Raw genomic sequence first — 13,201 nt, 5'->3', positions numbered from 1 at the left:
CACCTCTCCTTGACATTCAACAGCATTATCATCTCCGAATCCCCCACAATCAACATCCTGGGGGTCACCATTGACCAGAAACTTAACTGGACAAGTCACATAAATACTGTGGCTACAAGAGCAGGTCAGAGGCTGGGTATTCTGTGGCGAGTGACTCACCTCCTGACTCCCCAAAGCCTTTCCACCATCTACAAGGCACAAGTCAGGAGTGTGATGGAATACTTTAAATTTTTTAATTTTAATTTTTTTTTTAATGACCAAAATCTATTAAAATAAGGAGTAATGAGACTCCACATTTTTAAAAATTAATTTTTATTTGTTTGGCAGTCATTAAAACTTACTACGCTGTTAAAACTTAGTTGAGACCTGGTATTTTTAAGCGTACCTTTTTTGTGACGATATTAGTTACTTTCCAGCTGGGCAGATGAGCAAGTTGCCGCTTTTTCAATGATTTCACTGATTGCAGTCGGTGATATCCCTTTAATTTGAGGCTGTCATATCATTGGCAAACCAGGAGTAAGTTCTGGATTTCCGCATTTCACTGCATATGTGCAAACGCTGGAACTTGGTCCTCGATTTCGCCACTGACAATGGGGAACGCTGTTGAGCTCACCGTTATTTTGCAAGAAATTTCTGCCCTGTTAATGCTGTTTCTCTCTCCACAGATGCTGCCTGATCTGCTGAGTATTTCCAGCATTTTCTGTTTTTATTCCAGATTCACCAAGCCGTTCTGAACTCCTGTAACTTCTTTCTCTCTCAAAAACTCTCCACTTTGGGTTTCAAAAATACAATCTTTTACACATTTATTTTTAAAGGCCATCTGTAGTATGTGTTGGGGGTAGACCTTCGGAGGGAAAGAGAGAATAGCCTAGATTTTCCAATCAGGGACAGACATTTTTTTGGGCATAAAGTGGGTGTTACCAATTGGAAAATTAGATGGTGATCCATTGCACTAATCTCTGCCCATTTTTCCCCATTTTAATTCTCCAATCAAGATTTAAACTGGTTCGAGGTACACCCGGCAGTTTTTGGGTGGATGTGTGTAAATTAGTGCCCAAATTTTTCATAATTTCCACCTATTTAATTCCAGGTCATTAAAGTGGCACTGCAAATAGATATGGCCATAAAATAGGCAAACTAAATCATCAGTTTAATACAGAGAAATTTAGGAATATAAAAGCAAGGAGACAATCTTGAACTTGTACAAGACCTTAATTAGGCTGCGGTTGGAGTATTATGTGCCATTATAGGAAGGATAGGAAAGCAATGAAAAAGGTGCAGCATAGATTCACTATGATGTTATAATTATAAGTAGAAGTTAGGGCTTTTTGTCACTGGAGCTGAGAAGTTCAAGGGGGTGATCTGATTTCATGAATATGAAGGGAAATGATCAAGTGGAATGGGCAGATGCAATTTAATGAGGAGAAGTGTGAGGAGAAACAATGTGGATTCATCAAGGTGATATAATTATGAGAAGAACCCTGAGACACTGAGGGTAGATGTTCGCATGGGAAACCTGGAATTGAAGTGAGTGCACGGAATCTGTAATCGCAACTCAATTGAAGGTAATTATTTTTGCTTTCGGGTTTCCCGAGCGGCAGCCAGCCAGATTTTTTTTTATTCGTTCATGGGATGTGGGCGTCATTGGCGAGCCCGGCATTTATTGCCCATCCCTAATTGCCCTTGAGAAGGTGGTGGTGAGCCGCCTTCTTGAACCGCTGCAGTCCGTGTGGTGAAGGTTCTCCCACAGTGCTGTTAGGAAGGGAGTTCCAGGATTTTGACCCAGCGACGATGAAGGAACGGCGATATATTTCCAAGTCGGGATGGTGTATGACTTGGAGGGGAACGTGCAGGTGGTGTTGTTCCCATGTGCCTGCTGCCCTTGTCCTTCTAGTGGTAGAGGTCGCAGGTTTGGGAGGTGCTGTCAAAAAAGCCTTGGCGAGTTGCTGCAGTGCATCCTGTGGATGGTACATGCTGCAGCCACTGTGCGCCGGTGGTGAAGGGAGTGAATGTTTAGGGTGGTGGATGGGGTGCCAATCAAGTGGGCTGCTTTGTCCTGGATGGTGTTGAGCTTCTTGAGTGTTGTTGGAGCTGCACTCATCCAGGCAAGTATTTTACTTTTCCCTTCTGTCTCTTTTATTTAATTCAATTATTCCTTATTCTTTTTTTTCACTGTCTATAACTGTTTTTACAATGATTTTAGTGTGGTACCTTTCACTTCCTGGATTTTCACGTTCGAAGCCTGCAGAAACTCTTCACAGCGGGTCAAAAATGCTGCGATCTGCTTGTTCGTGGGGAGAGGTCGATCCTCTCACTTCTCCCATGGATTCGAGCTTCGCTGGAGCTGAGGCTGGGCTCTTCTCCACTTCCTGTGAGAGGAAGTGCCCGAAGTAAAGACTGTGGTAAGTTAGTGGGTTAGTATAAATTATGGAGCGGCGAGGAGTGTTTTCCAGCATTTTCGATTTTTATTTCAGATTTCCAGCATCCGCAGTATTTTACTTCTGATTTGGTGAATCTGGAGCTTAGTTTAGAAGGTTAAAAGAAGAAGTAACTTGTAAAGCAATATTTTTAAACTGAGCAAGTGTTAAGAGTGAGAGTTCAAAGCCTGAGATACCTAGCCAGATATTAGCAGTTGTTCAAATGTATTACTTGTATTTAAAAGTTAAGATTCTGAGAACAGAATGCAAGTTTAGGTGTATTCAGAACAGAGTAGGCATCAGAAGAAGGAAGAAATATTATGGCTATGAACATTGAGGTCCCCGAGGTAAACATAAGAATTCCAGAAGGATCTGAGACAGCCAAATCTATCTCAGCCAATTTGGGAGAATTAGATTGTATGACATCAAGGAATGATGTTGTTAAAGTTTTGAGCTTAACAGTGATAATCAATGTTGGCAATTTTTCCGTTACTGTCGCAACAAATCCTTCAACAATAACTTTCCGCGTGATCCGGGCATGAATGGTTATTAAACAACAAGCTTAAATATATTGCCTCACAATACAACTGTCTTCAGATTGCATTAAATGACAAGCAAGTAATCCATTATTCTATGATTCTAATACAACCTGGTTCCCGTGGACCCAAGACGATCAGACTTGGCCTCCGTAGACTATGGACTTCTGACTATCCTCTTGAGAGCTCTAGCCTTTGGGAGGGAGCATGCCCTATCTTTATATTATTCAGCTGCTATGTTCTGCACGTAAGCATCTTTGGCCTTATCTTCTAGTCATAAGGCATCTCACCGTGCTGACGCCACATCTGCAACTCAAGATAAGCTGTTTTATTTAACATAACTAATGACCTCAGCCTGCATCTCTGTTTATAAGCTGTTTGTTCCTCTGAGGAACGTGTAGGTCCTTGGTCACCACATCTCTTGTCTTGGTGTAGACCACCTTCTGACGTTAGCATGTCTCCATAATTCTTATTGTGTCAGCAATCTCCCAATGTTATCTAGTGTATGAAATGTTGGCCTGCTGTTTAGCCTGCAAGCTATCCTTGTTTTCACAGAAATGGTGAGCCACGCACTTCTCAACATTGCCCCTCTTGCTAAAAGTTTGGGGCACAATGCAAGTTATGCGAGATGGGATACTTCACTATTCCTAGTTTTAAACCATATTCTTACGATCAATATCGTGTAAGGCCATTAAAGATTTTCCTACATGTTTCCACATGGATGGAGTGATAGATTTGGCAGTGGTGAATGTGGTAACCTCTCCCTTTCCCCCTTATCATCTCTGCTTGGGATTGTACATTTTTCCATGCCAAAGGTTTCCAACCCCACCCCACCCCCCACCCCCCACCACCTTCTGCTGTCTTCTTTCTAACATGACTTAGAATCATAAAATCATAGAAAGTTACAGCACAGAAGGAAGCCATTCAGCCCATCGTGTCCGTGCCAGTTGAAAAAGAGCTATCCAGCTTAATCTCGCTTTCCAGCACTTGGACATTCAACGGCATTACCATCGCCGAATCCCCCACCATCAACATCCTGGGGGTCACCATTGACCAGAAACTTAACTGGACAAGTCACATAAATACTGTAGCTACAAGAGCAGGTCAGAGGCTGGGTATTCTACGGCGAGTGACTCACCTCCTGACTCCCAAAGCCTTTCCACCATCTACAAGACACAAGTCAGGAGTGTGATGGAATACTCTCCAGTTGCAGCTCCAACAACACTCAAGAAGCTTGACACCATCCAGGACAAAGCAGCCCGTTTGATTGGCACCCCATCCACCACCCTAAACATTCACTCTCTTCATCACCAGCGCACTGTGGCTGCAGTGTGTACCATCCAAAGGATGCACTGCAGCAACTCACCAAGGCTTCTTCGACAGCACCTCCCAAATCCACGACCTCTATCAACTAGAAGGACAAGGGCAGCAGGCACATGGGAACAACACCACCTGCACGTTCCCCACCAAGTCACACACTATCCCGACTTGGAAATATATCGCGTTCCTTCATCGTCGCTGGGTCAAAATCCTGGAACTCCCTTCCTAACAGCACTGTGGGAGAACCTTCACCACACGGACTGCAGCGGTTCAAGAAGGCGGCTCACCACCACCTTCTCAACGGCAATTAGGGATGGGCAATAAATGCTGGCCTCGCCAGCGACGCCCACATCCCATGAACGAATTTGAAAAAGGGTCCGTAGCCCTATAGGCTAACGGCACTTCAAGTGCACATCCATGTGCTTTTTAAATGAATTGAGGATTTCTGCCTCTACCACCCTCTGGGAAAAAAAAATTCTCCTCAGCTCCCCTCTAATCCTTCCAATCCTTCTACCAATTATTTTAAATCTATGCCCCCTGGTCACTGACCCCTCCGCTAAGGGAAATAGGTCCTCCCTATCCACTCTAGTCCCCTCATAATTTTATATACCTCAATTAAATCTCCCCTCAGCCTCCTTTGTTCCAAAGAAAACAACCCCAGCCTATCCAATCTTTTCTCATAGCTGAAATTCTCCAGCCCTGGCAACATCCTCGTAAATGTTCTGACGTATCTAACGAGGTTCATGCTCTGTATCCTCTCCAGTGCAATCATATCTTCCCTGTAATATGGTGACCAGAACTGTACACAGTACTCAAGCTGTGGCATAACCAATGTTTTACATGGTTCTAGCATAACCTCCCTGCTCTTATATTCTGTGCCTCGGCTAATAAAGGCAAGTATCCCGCATGCCTTTTTAACCACCTTACCTACCTGTCCTGTTACCTTCAGGGATCTGTGGACATACACTCCAAGGTCCCTTTTTTCCTCTACACCTCTCAGTGTCCTCCCATTTATTGTGTACTCCCTTGCCTTGTTTGCCCTCCCCAAATGCATTACCTCACACTTCTCTGGATTGAATTCCATTTGCCACGTTTCTGCCCACCTGACCAGTCCATTGATATCTTCCTGCGGTCTACAGCTTTCTTCCTCACTATCAACCACACGGCCAATTTTTGTATCATCTGAAAACTTCTTGATCAAGCCCCCCACATTCAAGTCCAAATCATTAATTCATACCACAAAAAGCAAGGACCTAGTACCGAGCCTTGCGGAACCCCACTGGAAACAGCCTTCCAGTCGCAAAAACATTCGTCAACTATTACCCTTTGCTTCCTGCCACTAAGCCCATTTTGCATCCAACTTGCCACTTTCCCTTGGATCCCATGGGCTTTTACTTTTTTGAGGGACGTATATGGAACCTTGTCAAAAGCCTTGCTAAAATCCATGTAGACTACATCAAACGCTTTACCCTCATCGACCCTCCTTGTTACCTGCTCAAAAAATTCAATCAAGTTAGTCAGACAGGACCTTCTCCTAACAAATCCATGCAGACTGTCCTTGATTAATCTGTGCCTTTCTAAATGATGATTTATGCTGTCCCTCATAATTGATTCCAATAATTTGCCCACCACCGAGGTTAGACTGACTGGCCTATAATTACTTGGTCTATCTCTTTCTCCCTTTTTAAACAACGGTACAACATTAGCAGTCCTCCAATCCTTCGGCACCACGCCTGTAGCTAGGGAGGATTGGAAAACGATAATCAGAGCCTCCGCTATTTTGTCCCTTGCTTCTCTTAACAACCTGGGATACATTTCATCCGGGCCTGGCGATTTATCTACTTTCAAAGAGGCTAATCCCCTGAATACTTCCTCTCTCACTATGTTTATCCCATCCAATATTTCACACTCCTCCTTAACCACAATCTCTGCATCATCCCCCTCCTTTGTGAAGTCAGACGAGAACCATACCGAGAATTAAGAACCATACCCACATCTTCCGCCTCCACACATAGGTTACCTTTTGGTCTCTAATCGGCCCTACTCTTTCCTTAGTTATCCTCTTGTTCTTTATGTATTTATAAAACATTTTTGGGCTTTCCTTGATTTTACTTGCCAGTATTTTCTCATGCCCTCTCTTTGCTTTCCTAATTTCCTTTTTAATTTCACTCCTGAACCCCTGACTTCTAGAACCCTACCAGAAAATCTGTCTGCCCTTCCTGACATGTTGCTACTGCTAACTGTTGCTTCACTAACCAGTAAGCTTATAATTTCCATCCCTGCTTCCAAAGGTTTTCTGGCAGAACTGGGGTGGACAGGGCTCAGAAGAGTGCTGAAAGGCATGCTGCGTCACCTCTGCGCCTCTCTGCATTTCCCAGAGGGTGGGCCCAGCGACGTAAAACACGCTAGCCCATATGTGAAATAAAAACAGAAAATGGTGGAAATACTCAGCAAGTCAGGTAGCATCTGTGGAGGAAGAAACTGAGTTAACGTTTCCGGAAGGTCATCGACCTAAAACATTAACTCTGTCTCTTTCTCCACAGATGCTGCCTGACTTTTTTTTTATTCATTCATGGGATGTGGGCATCGCTGGCAAGGCCGGCATTTATTGCCCATCCCTAATTGCCCTCGAGAAGGTGGTGGTGAGCCACCTTCTTGAATCACTGCACTCCGTCTGGTGACGGTTCTCCCACAGTGCTGTTAGGAAGGGAGTTCCAGGATTTTGACCCAGCGACGATGAAGGAACGGCGATATATTTCCAAGTCGGGATGGTGTGTGACTTGGAGGGGAACGTGTAGGTGGTGTTGTTCCCATGTACCTGCTGCTCTTGACCTTCTAGGTGGTAGAGGTCGCGGGTTTGGGAGGTGCTGTCGAAGAAGCCTTGGCGAGTTGCTGCAGTGCATCCTGTGGATGGTACACACTGCAGCCACTGTGCGCCGGTGGTGAAGGGAGTGAATGTTTAGGGCGGTGGATAGGGTGCCAATCAAGCGGGCTGCTTTGTCCTGGAAGGTGTTGAGCTTCTTGAGTGTTGTTGGAGCTGCACTCATCCAGGCAAGTGGAGAGTATTCCATCAAACTCCTGACTTGTGCTTTGTAGATGGTGGAAAGGCTTTGGGGAGTCAGGAGGTGAGTCACTCGCCGCAGAATACCCAGCCTCTGACCTGCTCTTGTAGCCACAGTATTTATATGGCTGGTCCAGTTAAGTTTCTGGTCAATGGTGACCCCCAGGATGTTGATGGTGGGGGATTCGGCGATGGTAATGCTGTTGAATGTCAAGGGGAGGTGGTTAGACTCTCTCTTGTTGGAGATGGTCATTGCCTGGCACTTGTCTGGCGCGAATGTTACTTGCCACTTATAAGCCCAAGCCTGAATGTTGTCCAGGTCTTGCTGCATGCCGGCTCAGACTACTTCATTAATTGAGGGATTGCGAATGGAATTGAACACTGTGCAATCATCAGCGAACATCCCCATTTCTGACCTTATGATGGAGGGAAGGCCATTGATGAAGCAGCTGAAGATGGTTGGGTCTAGGACACTGCCCTGAGGACTTGCTGAGTATTTCCACCATTTTCTGTGTTTATTTCAGATTTCCAGCATCCGCAGTTTTTTAATTTTGATCCAGCTCATATGCGGGCGGGTGCATGCAAAGTATATTTAAATGAGGGCAATATGGCTCTCCTGTAATTTTTCAATGATACTGACCATGGAAACTACAGCAGGGCAGTCCCCGGTTCACACCTAGATGGAAAAATCTAGTCTATTATTTCTTAATCAAAAGGAATGCCTTTTATTACAAATGAACTTGCAATACATCATGTTGTTTCTTTGGTGAAGGAAAGTAGATCATTGTTCCTTGTTGCCATTTTTTTAAGAATAGTTTAGTTTGGTTTGGATCAGTTCAGGTGTCTGTTCTTCAATTCTTAATTGAAATTGAAAGTGCCAGAAAAGAGGCATTTACACTCATCTTCATCACTGCTATTCGAACATGATGTGACAACAGATCTTACTATTCCAATGCTCTCCTGGCCGGTTAAAGCCTTCACTTTCTGCCTCAAGGGAATCTGGTGCAAATGCATGTCAATTTGACCTTACTAAAATAAGTACGTTGAGGCCAGCTTGGAAGGTGTGACATATGTCTCACGCCTCCCAGCAGTACCACATATTAAAGCTCATTCATTACTCTAATACAAAGTGACAGATCAGCAACAGCTGGCAAAGGGGTGCAAACTGCATCAGAGGTGAAATTCTGTCCTGTTGTCAGAATGATAGAAAGCTACGTGTTAGCTCTGCTCCTTAAGGGAAAGTCCAAGTGTGACTCACAGTCAGAATGTATATGAGCTATTAAAGTTACAGTGTCCTGCTCCCGCCTATCTGTCAGCTTTGTAAGTGTAAAATAAACTAAATTGCAATGTCTGCAAGCTCTGAGTGAGTTGGAGCAATCTCTATCTGGAAATATATTGCAGCAAAAATGACATTGTTTGAAAGAAAGATGACTGACGGTCAGCCCCAGTGGTTTGCTGTGCGCCACTGATCGATTCCCAACAAGAGGGCTGAAACAGGTGAGGGAGGAGTATTGTGTGAATCAGAGAGTGCTAATGCCAGAGGTCCAGGAATTGGTCACCAATCAACACCAAAGGTCACTGAATAGTCTTTGCACTAATCAACGTAAAGAGCTCAGGCTGACAGAAAGGAGCTGGGGGAAGCCAGAAGGAGAATAATTGGGATGAAGGAGAATAAGTGCATTAGCTTTTGCTTTGATACAGTTTTCTAGAACAATACATCATGTAACCAAACAGGGAACAGGTTATTTTGGATCTTATATTGTGTATTGACACAGGGTTAATTAGTAATCTCACAGTAAAGGATCCATTGTGTAAGAGCGATCATAATATGATAGAATTTCACATTGAGTTTGAGAGTGATGTACTTAAGTCCGAAGCTAGAGTCTTAAACTTAAATAAAGCCAGCTGCATAGGTATGAGGGACAAGTTGGCTAAGGTAGATTGGGAAATTAGATTAAAGGGTATGACAGTAGATAAGCAATGGCAAATATTTAAAGAAATATTATAATATTCTCAACTAATATACATTCCATTGAGAAATTAAAACTCCACAGGAAAAGTGATTCATCTGTGGCTAACTAAAGAAGTTAAGGGTGGTATTAGATTAAAAGAAGAGGCCTATAATGTTGCCAAGAAGAGTAGTAAGCCTGAGCATTGGGAGAGTTTTAGAAAGCAGCAAAGGACAACCAAAAAATTGATAAAAAGGGAGAAAACAGAATATGAAAGTAAACTAGCAAGAAATATAAAAACGGATTGTAAGAACTTCTGCAAGTATGTAAAAAGGAAAAGAGTAACAAGAGTAGGGAATAAGGAAATAGCAGGGACGTTAAAGAATTATTCTGTATCTGTCTTCACAGTGGAAGGCACAAAAATCATACCAGAAATAATAGGGAACCAAGGGGCTAATGGGAGTGAGGAACTTAAAATAATTAATATCAGTAGAGAAAAAGTACTTGAGAAAATAATGGGACTAAAAGCCAATAAATCCCTGGGCCTGATGGCCTACAACCTAGGGTTCTAAAAGAGTTGACTGCAGAGATAGTGGATGCATTGGTTGTGATCTTCCAAAATTCCCTAGATTCTAGAATGGTCCCAGCAGATTGGAAGGTAGCAAATGTAACTCCGCTATTCAAGAAAGGAGGGGAAAAAAAAACAAGGAACTACAGGCCAGTTAGCCTGACATCAGTCATCGGGAAAATGTTGGAATCCATTATTAAGGAAGTGGTAACAGGGCACTTAGAAAATCATAATATGATCAGGCAGAGTCAACATGGTTTTATGAAAGGGAAATCATGTTTGACAAATTTATTAGAGTTTTTTGAGGATATAACTAGCAGGGTAGATAAAGGGGAAACAGTGGATGTAGCATATTTGGATTTTCAAAAGGCATTCGATAAGATGCCACATAAAAGGTTGTTTCACATGATAAGGGCTCATGGGGTTCGGGGTAACATATTAGCATGGATAGAGAATTGTTTAAAGGACAGAAAACAGAGAGTAGGAATAAACAGGTCATTTTCAGATTGGCAGGCTGTTACTAGTGGAGTGCCACAAAGATCGGTGCTTGGGCCTCAGCTGTTACAATCTATATTAATGACTTAGATGAAGGGACCAAGTGTAATGTATCCAAGTTTGCTGACGATACAAAGCTAGGTGGGAAAGTAAGCTGTGAGGAGGACACAAAGAGTCTGAAAAGGGATATAGACAGGTTAAGTGAGTGGGCAAGAAGATGGCAGATGGAGTATAATGTGGGGAAATGTGAGGTTATTCTCTTTGGTAGGAAGAATAGAAAAACAGAATATATTTTAAATGGTGAGAAACTATTAAATGTTGGTGTTCAGAGAGATTTGAGTGTCCTCATACAAGAAACACAAAAAGTTTGCTGCAGGTACAGCAAGCAATTAGGAAGGCAAATGGCATGTTGGACTTTATTGCAAGGGGGTTGGAGTACAAGAGCAAGGATATTACAGTTGTACAGGGCTTTGGTGAGACCTCATCTGGAGTACTATGTACAGTTTTGGTCTCCTTATCTAAGGAAGGATAACTTGCCTTAGAGGCAGTGCAATGAAGGTTCACTAGATTGATTCCTGGGATGGGAGGGTTGTCCTGTGATAGAATCATTGAATCATAGAAAGGTTATAGCACGGAAGGAGGCCATTCAGCCCATCGAGTCCGTGCCGGCCCTATGCAAGAGCAATCCAGTTAGTCCCACTCCCCCGCCCTATCCATGTAGCCCTGCAAATTTTTTCCTTTCAAGTACTTATCCAGTTCCCTTTTGAAAGCCATGATTGAATCTGCCTCCACCACCCCCTCAGGCAGTGCATTCCAGATCCTAACCACTCACTGTGTAAAAAAGTTTTTTCTCATGTCACCTTTGGTTCTTTTGCCAATCACCTTAAATCTATGCTCTCTGGTTCTTGACCCTTCCGCCAATGGGAACAGTTTCTCTCTATCTACTCTGTTTGGACCCTTCATGATTTTGAACACCTCTATCAAATCTCCTCGCAACCGTCTCTGTTCCAAGGAGAACAATCCCAGCTTCTCCAGTCTATCCTCATAACTAAAGTCCCTCATCCCTGGAATCATTCTAGTAAATCTCTTCTGCACCCTCTCTAAGGCCTTCACATCTTTCCTGAAGTGCAGCGCCCAGAACTGGTCACAATACTCCAGTTGTGGCTGAACCAGTGTTTTATAAAGGTTCATCATGACTTCCATACTTTTGTACTCTATGCCTCTATTTATAAAGCCCAGGATCCCGTATGCTTTTTTAACCACTTTCTCAATCTGCCGTGCCACCTTCAATGATTTGTGCACATGTACCCCCAGATCTCTCTGTTCCTGTACCCCTAAGGCAGATCTGCAGAAAGTGAGAAATGAACAAGCATGAAGGGAGACTAATAAAATATCGGCTCAATGGCATGTTTATATAAAATTAGAATTTCTTTTGAATTGATTTTCTTTAGTCCATATTTTATTTATTTGTTTCCCCTTCAGGCTCTTCCTTATTGTGCACTTTCTTCAGATAATCTCTCTACATAATGGGCAGGAAAACCACCGACTGGCAAACGTACAAGTGAAAAACCTTGGCCTCTTTATATTTGTCAATGGCACTCTTGAACTGGTTGCTAGGAAGGGTATGACTTATCATCCACACCGTGGCCCCCCCAGGATCTCCGCACCGTGGCCCCCCAGGCTCTCCGCACTGTGGCCCCCCAGGATCTCCGCACCGTGGCCCCCCAGGCTCTCCGCACCATGGCCCCCCCCCCAGGCTCTCCACACCGTGGCCCCCCCAAGGCTCTCCGCAACGTGGCCCCCCACCCCAGGCTCTCCGCACCATGGCCCCCCCAGGCTCTCCGCACCATGGCCCTTCCCCACTCGACGGCTCTCCCAGAATTCTCTACTTTGCTACCCTCCCCTGACTCTGTGCTCCTCGACCCTCCCAGACTGATTCTATGGGTTTCCAGTTTACACCCAATTTAGCTCCAATATTACTATTTTAACGATAGAAAAAGAAAATTTACAAAGCATTGAATTTGATGAAAATGATAATTGCTAAAAACAAAATGAAGCCTAAAAGAAATAAACTCCAAAAGCTGGAAACCCTCGTTATCACACTGATAAAAAGAGAAACTACGAATACTGGAGATCCTGAAAGGAAACAAGAAAATGCTGGAAAGACAAAGCAGGTGCTCCAGCACCCGAACAGAAAGCAGGTTAATGTTTCCGTGGAGATCCTTCATCAGAACTGTTTATCCTTTAAGAATCTTTGTATTCCACTGAAGTGACAAGAGGACTTGATAGTATGAAACATGGAGCCATCCACAATGTTAATGCTGTGAAGGACAGAAGCCTTGTTTTGCAACCAGGGTGTCAGGGATGATCTAAACTTATCTACATGGCAGCCTTTATCAATACATCACCACAGTAGCTGCCAGAAAGGAAATAATTCAAAATTCACAACAGAGAATCAAGCTGTGAGACCTTGAAATCGTTTGTAATAATGTTGACACCAGATCAATACATGACTGTGCTGTAGTTCATCTCCCTTTTATGAGCATAAGTTCATCTTCCTTATGTTGGCCATCACCCCACCACCCTCTGACATTGGACTGAAAAGATTCAGGCCCAAGAAATGTCAACTCCCTTTGACAGCAAAACTCTTTTGTGTTTATTTGTGAAGGGTCCTCCCAAATCCACAAACAATTATTTCAACATTGCCTGCGGCCTCGAGCTTTTTTAAAGCTTAATGTTTTATTGATTAAAAACTGCAATGCATTTCAGAGTGAAGAAATACTTTATGGCAAACCCTTGAACACAAAGGGGCCTGGAAATTGACAAACCTGTGCTCCTGGCAATTATGCTGGGAT

This window comes from Heptranchias perlo, chromosome 3 (genome assembly GCF_035084215.1).
Source record: "Heptranchias perlo isolate sHepPer1 chromosome 3, sHepPer1.hap1, whole genome shotgun sequence".
Taxonomy (NCBI): Eukaryota; Metazoa; Chordata; class Chondrichthyes; order Hexanchiformes; family Hexanchidae; genus Heptranchias; species Heptranchias perlo.
The sequence above is the reverse complement of the archived record's forward strand: the minus strand, read 5'-3'. Positions refer to the sequence as shown.